The sequence below is a fragment of the Bidens hawaiensis genome, unplaced genomic scaffold (assembly GCF_021521415.1).
Source record: "Bidens hawaiensis isolate Kalapana, Puna unplaced genomic scaffold, B.hawaiensis_p1.1 tig00000458_1, whole genome shotgun sequence".
In the NCBI taxonomy this organism is placed as follows: domain Eukaryota; kingdom Viridiplantae; phylum Streptophyta; class Magnoliopsida; order Asterales; family Asteraceae; genus Bidens; species Bidens hawaiensis.
Genome location: NW_027491030.1, coordinates 1,674,079 through 1,683,264, shown reverse-complemented (window position 1 = coordinate 1,683,264; position 9,186 = coordinate 1,674,079).

Sequence of the window (9,186 nt, the reverse complement as noted above, 5' to 3'; positions counted from 1 at the left end):
GACGATACCAAATTGGTGTCGATTTCGGAACTGGTTCGGTACCGGTACTACTCAGTACCAATACCGAATTTGTTCATCCCTAATAATAAGTATGTGCTAAGGCAAGGTAAAGAACAAACAACGAACTTTTAGTGAGCTTTTGATACGTATAAACAATGAAGAGAGATCAAGATTTGAATAAGAGATATAAAGAAACCAGGAAGGCAATATATGAAGCTAATAACATGGCCGAAGAAATGTATAGGCGTGTGGAGACTATGAAGGGGGGTATGGCATGTTCAAAGTTAACAAAGTTAGGGAAAGGAGATCGAAACGATATCAAAGAGCCATGAGGTTCATTAATGGTGTCATACCCTCAGTTTATAACTAACGGGGTATTACCGTGAGGCCGTGACATTTCAAGATCATGCTCATTTATTATACTAAACAACCATGCAATTAATGTAAAAACATTAAATGTCTCTCGTCCAAACATGAGAGGAATTAAATGTTAAAAAAAAAGTTTAAGTTGCAGAAGCATTTAGAAAATAGTTCAATGTAAAAGTAAATACGTACTCAAGCAATGCACAACCCATCTTTGGACCAATATGAAAACAATTGTCTATAACAATCTATTCAAAACTCCAAAGCACATGCAAATGACGTTATCCAAAAGTACCTAGCGACCTGGAAAGTAATAAATACTCAAGTGTCAACACGAGGTTAGTGAGTTTAAACGTTGTAAATGTAAAGCATAGTATTTTTGTTAATTAGTATATTTCTATCATATCTAGGTAGCTAGATTTTTTACATGTTACTAGAAAGTTGAACCGATATTGACTGTTGAGCATATAGTTGTCTATAAGACTAGGTATATAACAAACACTGGTATGAAATGATAGGTCAATCAAACACCTGTTTCTACGACCCCCGGTCGTGGTAGAGCGACTACCCCATGTGAGGTTTGTCAAACCCAGTAGTACTACTTCAAATTACCCTGCCAAAAACCCGAACGGTTCATACATATAAGGACTTTAGTGATATTGCAATTATAATAAACAAGTGATGTAGCCAATAGAAATTAATGAACTAACAATGCACTTGTGTTTACTTCCAAAACCATGCGTACGAAAATGTTGTGTTTTCGTTTCTGAAAACAAGTATTTGAAAAGTTGCGCGTGTTTTCTTTCCAAAAACAAGATATGAAAAGTATGAACTCAACTTAGGATGCGTGAACAAGATTCCACGAAAAGCTTAACAAGAAGAGAGCACTACCTAGTTCAATGTTAAACTATGAGAATGTGTTTGACAACACATGACCTTGAGACTCATGTAAGGACTCATACACAAACAGAATCTTGACCCGACGACTCGTTGATGATAAAAATTAATGTCAATTGTACTAAAAGGTTATAACAAGTATCCACACATCCTATCATGAAAAATCAAACAAGCATTCCCCCCCATACAACATAAATTCTAATCATACAATTACCGGAACATAATTAACATCTAAAAACAACTTTATTAACTAAGTAAAACATAGAAATAAATTTTACCACATAAGAATATATGGATTATGTATACTAAACAATTTTTAATATATTTTTATCATAAGCACAATAATCATAATAATCCTATCAATACACATAGGTGCATTTAGCTCAATAAATTGCACAACAAAAAGTATTGATATGGTTTTTCCACTACATTTATCCAAATTGTGTAAGACCAATTTAGTTGTCTTCTAGACTCATAATATTAAGTTCTAGAAGTGGAACTAACCCATTTGGCTTTGTCAATTTCAAGATATGTTGTCACTAATCTATACTAGATTACAATTTCCCGAAACAACATTGACATTTAACTTGTAAAATGAGAAAAACTATCAAGTATAAGTCTAAAAATTACAAACTACGGTTCTACATACACTAGACTCAAAGTAGTATCATATAGAACCAAGAATTGATTAAAAACATGCACGTATCATTGAGTTACAGACAAAACAATAAACGGGTACAAATCAAATAACATTCTGATTTCAACAAAACTTAGTCAAAATCATGTATACGACAAACCCTGACATTCTATTTCATCATATAATGAATAACAACATCATACTCATGATTCCTCAACAATCTTACAGAAAAATTGAATCATGTAGAGTTTTTCATCAAGAACATATAAGATAAATCAAGAAACAAGGATTAAACGATTACCCTTACGTTTAATGATCAACGGGAGTAAGAAATGATCAAAGACACCACAAAGCACCCTCTAGATCACCAAAATCGCTTAGAGCACCCAAGGGTTTTGTCCAAAACGGCTAGAAACGTTTTTGGGTGTCTAGGTTTTTAAAATTCGTTTTAAACAAACTTTCCAAAGCTGGTACCCGTCGCGCATCGCGCCGTGCGAGCCTCTGTCCCGTCGTGTAGCGTGGATGGTTTTTTAAGTTTTTTTATTTAATATTATAATACATAATTACAATACAGCAAAGCATGTAACCCATGATCATATAACATATAACAAATGTATTCAAACTATTTAACATGTCTGATTCGACATTAAACGCCAAAATGTACAGACATACTCGTTTGTCTGACCCGTTACTGACTCATGTAAATGTTATGCATGACATGCATGCTAACAAAGTTAACCGGAAAATGTGGTGTCACAAATGGTGAGGACGAATGTGTTTTCGTGAGGAGAAATGACAAACTTATTTTACAATCTTTGTAACATACAAGATTATTCATTCATTTACGAATTACGACCATCTTTTATTTATTCTTCAAAGTAACCAAGTTGACCAAAACGACATTACACCCACTCAACATATATTCACACATTCATCATCGAACAAATGCTTTATATGAACAACTATGGTGCACCTATAAGTCTCACACAAGTCTCAAATGAGCGTTCAATCTTTTGATATCACATACGAACCATCGACCCCTCTTCCTATGCAACAATGTAAACCTTTGTTACCCTTTCGGTGTACAATGTACATGTATTTAAAAAGGAGGAGTCATCTCATTTTCCCCACATGCCACTATCCACATCAGCTTTTTCCTCCCTTTCCTGGTTCTTTCCCAAACATGATGGTGTCATCCCACTTTTCTCATTTTCCCCAATAACCAAAACCAATAAAAATGGAATCGGTAGAAAACATGGGTTATCCCCCCGATTTCCATTGAAAAAAAACGTGTATCCAATGGGTGGCGTTCACGCACGGGCTGTTGTTTTATGGGGAGTTCCCGGCTCCCACTCCAACCCTCTAATAGAATATTCTAATCCTAACCATAACAAAAAGGTCATTGTATTTTTGCTTCTATTTTGATATATTTATGTAAATCTATATATAAGTATAAGATAGATGTCCATATTTGAAGTTTATATAGTTATATTTAGTTATTTACAATGTGTTTCTTCCAAATTGGGGACATAAGTGAAGCAGCTTTCGAAGTTGACATAGAGCCAGCTTACCCACATATCACATGCATGCTAAATTGCTAATTGACTCTTTGATAAAGGGGAATGGTCTTTTTCCATGGAGAAAGGCATAAGTTGCAACCCCACCCACTACAAATACTTCAACTTTAAACTAACATTTATATTTTTTGTTTTTATGTGTGACATATAATACAAATTAAGATATGTTGTATTAGATTTATATATGTTACAAAAGTAAGTTCTAGACTACTTGCTAATGTTAGTCTTTGTACTCTTTTGGAATAAATATACTTGAAATGAAATATTTAAACAATGAATCGTTACACCTTAAATTGGTCAAAACAAAACTTTATAATTTTTAGCTCAAAAGATTGAATGTTAATTTTAACCGATTTAAGAGAGAAAAGAATAATTCTTTTAAATATTTTCACAATTATATTTTTTCTAGACAAGTATTAATCCTTTAGTATAGTAGAAATTGGTTGAGTGGCTTCTACAACCTCAATATTATGTTAAAAGTACTTTTTGGGTGAAAATTGAGAAAGCATATTGGTATTTTAATAATATTTTATCTTTTTATCTTATGACATGATTCACACTTTCACTAAATAAGATGATAACACGAATATCATTTAATGTCTAATCTATTAATCATGTAATTTGAAACGGAAGCCTTAGAATCTCAAGTTCGAATCCGATCTTAACTGGGTTTAATAGCAGTTGGTCTTTAGATAGTGGGGTTTCACCGAAACAGTAAATGGTGGTTGTGAGCTATCCAACACTATCTACAATCACGGGCGTATGAAACCGTCTTTTGCCTTTAGGTTACCCCGGTAGCCGGGCTTTATTCGTTGGCCATTCAAAAAATTTGCATAAGCTACTATATATTATTATTTTAATATCTTTTAGCAATTATTTTCTTGTTTTCCTTAAAAGTGTAATAACTACAAAATGTCTAATAATATATCTATTTTTATGGCAGACAACGAGATAACTTATATTAGTGAATAATAATTATTTAAAAGTATATATGTAGAAAAAAGTTAACGTGGTGGTAATACGCCACGCCTCGTGTCGTCTCCAACACTAAATCAACATAAAACGATATTTAATAAACAAACAAACAAACTGTTGGCCGCATAAAACGGTCCCGCCGCCCCTATTATCCACTTGGCTTTCTTCAATAATAATTCATTAAATAGTGCTTATGGTTTTTTTATTTTTTATTTTTTTTTTTTGTTTTTCAAATTTTATTAAAGTTCTAGCAAGTCATTAGAAAACCACCAATGCATCCACCAACAAAAAGGACATGAATAATAACAAAAACAGCGTGTATGTAAATTTTAAAATTTACAAATACATTGTTTTAAGCAAAGTTTCGTTAATTAATATCATTAACTGTAAACACCGTAAACGGAACACGAAGTGGGTTTGGGATAGGACCGAAGTGGGTTCGATACCGATAGGAACACCACCATGCCCATCTCGGTATCGAATAAAATTCTTCCTGATCGGGACAGTCACGCTGAAACATCTACACGTGTGTGTCAGTGGACGGGAGGAAGGGGAGAGAGGGATATGGTGAAAGACGAATTGAGATGGAATGATACCACTCCTTGATAGATAGATTGGCAAAGAATGGTGGAGTCATACGTGGCACCTACCTGAAGGAGAGAATCAACACTAGATGTATTAGGATGTGATGATAAGTTGATAACTCATGTTACACTAATGTCAAAAGACGTTGAAGAAACACTAAGTGACCCCGACGGATTAAGGATAATCTTAGGGTTAAGTAGATGTTTCTCACGAGGGTTAGGTCCGGCAAAGATGGTTATTCTTCTCAACCTGCAAAACAGACACCGTAAGCTCGTCACTGAGAATGGGGGGGGGGGGTTCCTACTTGTGACCACCCTCCGGCGTGAGAATCAGACTAGGTTGCTCTGAATATAAGTGTATATAGAGAGAAATAGCTAGAGAGAAGATGATGATACCGTTCCAAGGTGTTGGAGTATTTATAGCCGAAGGTAGGTTTCCAAGCAGGTACGGCCATCTGTATATAATATTCTTTTTCCACCAACTATGGGCTACGTTCGTGCCACGATGGGAGTTGGTGGGTAGACAGCGGCTGATAGTGACATTTTGTACTGGAGCGTGCTCCTCCTCGTACTATTGTCGGTGAGTTGTCACCCTGTGATTGGTTCATGGGTTGCTTTTGTCAGATCTTGTCTATTTGTCCATACCTTGGTAGGTATAGTACAAAAGATCTTCTGGAAGTGTACGGACTGGCTCTTTTGGGCGGGAATATTCCCGCCCTGCTAATTCCTTCTTCAGGTTACATTACTGAAGTATAAGAGTTAGTGCCTTATGCGTGTAGCCTTACTGTTAGTGCGGGTAACCTTCCTTCTTGGCTTGTACCCACAGCTGCGGGAACAGGCAGGGTACTGTACCAAGGGAGGCTTTCCTGCGGGGACAGCTGGCTTACTGCGTGTAAGGTCTTCATCCTTCTGAGCATGGTGGGTCCTGCGGATACAGTTGGTCTTTGCGCAGACGTACCTCTTCAAGGTGAGTCTTGCGAGTCCAACTGGGCTTTGCGGGGACCTACCTCTTCAAGTCCCCTCAGTCCATTGTTCTTCTTATGAATTTTTAATAAGTGAGGTGAACTTTTGGACTTTAAGCAAGGGGTTTTGAAAAGGGGGTTTTCGTTTTTTAAGGTTTTCCGTGGGGATTCTTCCCACAGTTTTCCTAATGTCACTTGCAGAAATTCCTGACTTTTCTGCCTGATCTTTGGGTATGATGCGGGTAGGTGTGTAACCTCTTCGCAAGTCGGGAGCGTTGAGTTTCACTTGTGTAGATTCTCCACGAGGTTTTGGTAATTTTAGACATAGTGATCAGTTATGTTAAACAACCAATTCCACATTGGAGCTTCAAACAATCTAGTTCTCAACGTTCCCGCCATGCGGGGGAGTTATTTCTCTTTCCGCAAGCATGGCCCATAAGATCCTTCTTGGTTTCAATTCTCTGCAAGTGCTAAGTATGTGAAGGGTTTCGCCTTGACACTGTACCCGCACTTGTCTTACGGTTTCTTGCTTTCCAAGGTAAGGGGGTATATTCCCTCTTATTTTTGAATCTTTTTGAATCTTTTTGGAATTCGGAGAGTTGGTGAAAGGATAAGGACAATCCAAACGATTGAAGGGACGTTGGCGTCTTCTGACGGTTTCAGGCCGTGCAGGAAGTTATAACGACGTGACAGCATGTGGTCGATCAGGACGCTTTTTCAGGCGCGTGGGCGCGAGTTTTATGGCACGCGCCCTTTTGACACCTGTTGCCAGCTTGCTTTATCCACACGTGTCGCCGCGTCATTGCTCCTGCGCCCTCTCTCTCATCCGCATTAAATTCATCGCATTCATTGCGATTAGTATATAAGGGGGGAGAGGGTGTATTTCATCCATCATCTTCACTTCACTCTCCTTTTCCTTTTAAGCGATTTTCGGCGAATACTCATCTTTTCCGGCGAGCATTCTCCTGAAACCGCTTTCTTAACACTAAAAAATGTCTTCTTCTACTCATGACCCAGAGGTTAACGTCGAGGAGTCCGACGTTTACCTCGAGAACCCGACGTCTACGTCCGATAAGGACGATAAGAGTACTGCTGGTGAGTGTCAGTGTACTCTTTCTGTCGATGTATACCATTACATCGTCAAGAAGTTTATGCTGAAGCCTTATGAGCCTGAGTTTCCGGAGGCCAACCAGACGGTGTACGATGCCCCTAAGGGCAAGATAGGGGTTTATGCTTCGTTCTTCTTATATGGGAATCTAAGATTCCCATTAACGAAGTTCGTGTATGGTGTTCATTTGACGGAGGTGCACCCAATGGCAATTGCCAAAGTTCGCCATTTCGAATGGGTGTGCCGTATTTTGGGTATCGAGCCTCGCGTCGACCGCCTGATGACCTTCTACACTTGGAGGTGCATCAAGGGTTGGTATACCCTTGTTACTCGGATCAAGGGCTTGAAGATCTGCGCTACTGAGCGTAGTCTTCGTTCTTCGAAGCGAGAGTTTTTCTACATTTCCGCTCGTGTCGTCCCCATCGCGATGACGTTCAAGAATGGGAGGGCACTTCCTAACCTTCACGCCTCCAACTACCAGGAGACGGAATGGTACACCAAGATCTCCCAGATTCAGACACCGGATTATCGCTTCGCGGAGTCTGGGATGGTGATGCTTGGGATGAGCCGCGTGTGGAAGGATGCCGGGTCTGGGACGCCGCAAATACCCATCGTTCTCGAATACGGTTTGAACTATCTTTCTTTTGGTACGCCCCGTCTTTTGTGTTGGTTTAGGGTTTTCCTTCTAACATTTTTATCGTTTTTACTTCAGAGGGGAACGACTTACAGTCGCTCTTGCACCCGCGGGAGACTGGTGGTCCCGCACGGTTGGGTACTCATGAACTCGATGAGAACGAGTTGCCCATTTTGGAGAAGACTGCGGATAAGGAGTTCTTTACCCGCCAGGCCACGAGATTTTAAGCGCCACTCGGCCAGGTAAGGAGTTCTTTAATCCTCGTCCTCTCCATGCTCAAACTTCTGCTGGAATTTCTCTGATCTTGTCATCTTCTGATGAGGGATCCGCAGATGGGCCTTTTATCGTGAGGAAGAAGAAGGCGGCTGGCGTGAAGGGCAAGACGAAGGTTGCTACTTTCGTTGACCTGGGGAATCAGTCTGATTCCGAGACTGAAAGTGAGGAGGCGGGGGGAACCTTGGTGGTGACGAAACTATTGTCTCAGAGGTTGAGACAACGGCTGTCACTTCCGAGCCGCCAAGCATTGCGAAGATAACTGGCGTGAAGAGGCCAGTTTCTTCGGGTCCATCTCCGCCTGTCAGAGCTTTCAAGATCAAGAAAACTAGTAAGTATACTTTTTGTGTACCTTTTCCGCATATCCTTCCGCCTTTGTTTTTTATATCTTTGGTTTTTCTTCATGCAAGAGTGGACTTATCTGCTTTCGAGAGCGGTGCGGGAGGAAGCGGTTCAGGACCCACGACGATAGGTTTGGTCAACCTATCCGAGGCGATGACCCAGGCGGCTGCGCCTGTTTCTAGTACTGGTCCAGTTGCTCACACTGTTGAAGCAACTGTTCCGGTTATGACGTCATCTACGCCGGCCGTCAGTGCCATCTTTACCACGTCATTCACCGGACCGGCGGTGACTTTTTCTGCGAGCTCATCTGCGGCGGCCACCACGGTTATGAGTTTGCATTTTAATAGCGTTTATATATATTTAAGATATGTATATTAAAAAATTTTGTATTTTTAATGTTTAAATCCAATTACATAGTTCCTCTAAACTTATTTTTATATAAAAATAAGAAGAATTTTACATATTTCAAATCATAACCTAATAAGCTCATTCAAAAATTTAGTTATTTAAACCCAATAATAAAAACCGTTTTTTACTTAAAGCCTAAATTTGTTCTCGTATTTAACCCAAAAAGTTTTAGTAAACCACCTGATCGATTTTCAAGATAACGATAGTAATTTTGGTTGGTTGAGAGACTCCGTGTGTATTGTTAGGTGGGGTTCATGTTCTTGGATTTTGTTATTGTATATGTTGTCTAACATCTAACATCTTGCTAGTTTTTAATAATAAAAAATTTGTTGGTTATTCAAAAGAAAAAAAAGAATGATAGGACTTAGGGGTGAGCAATAACCAGATCGATAACCGAAACTGAACCGAAAACCGATGAAACCGAAC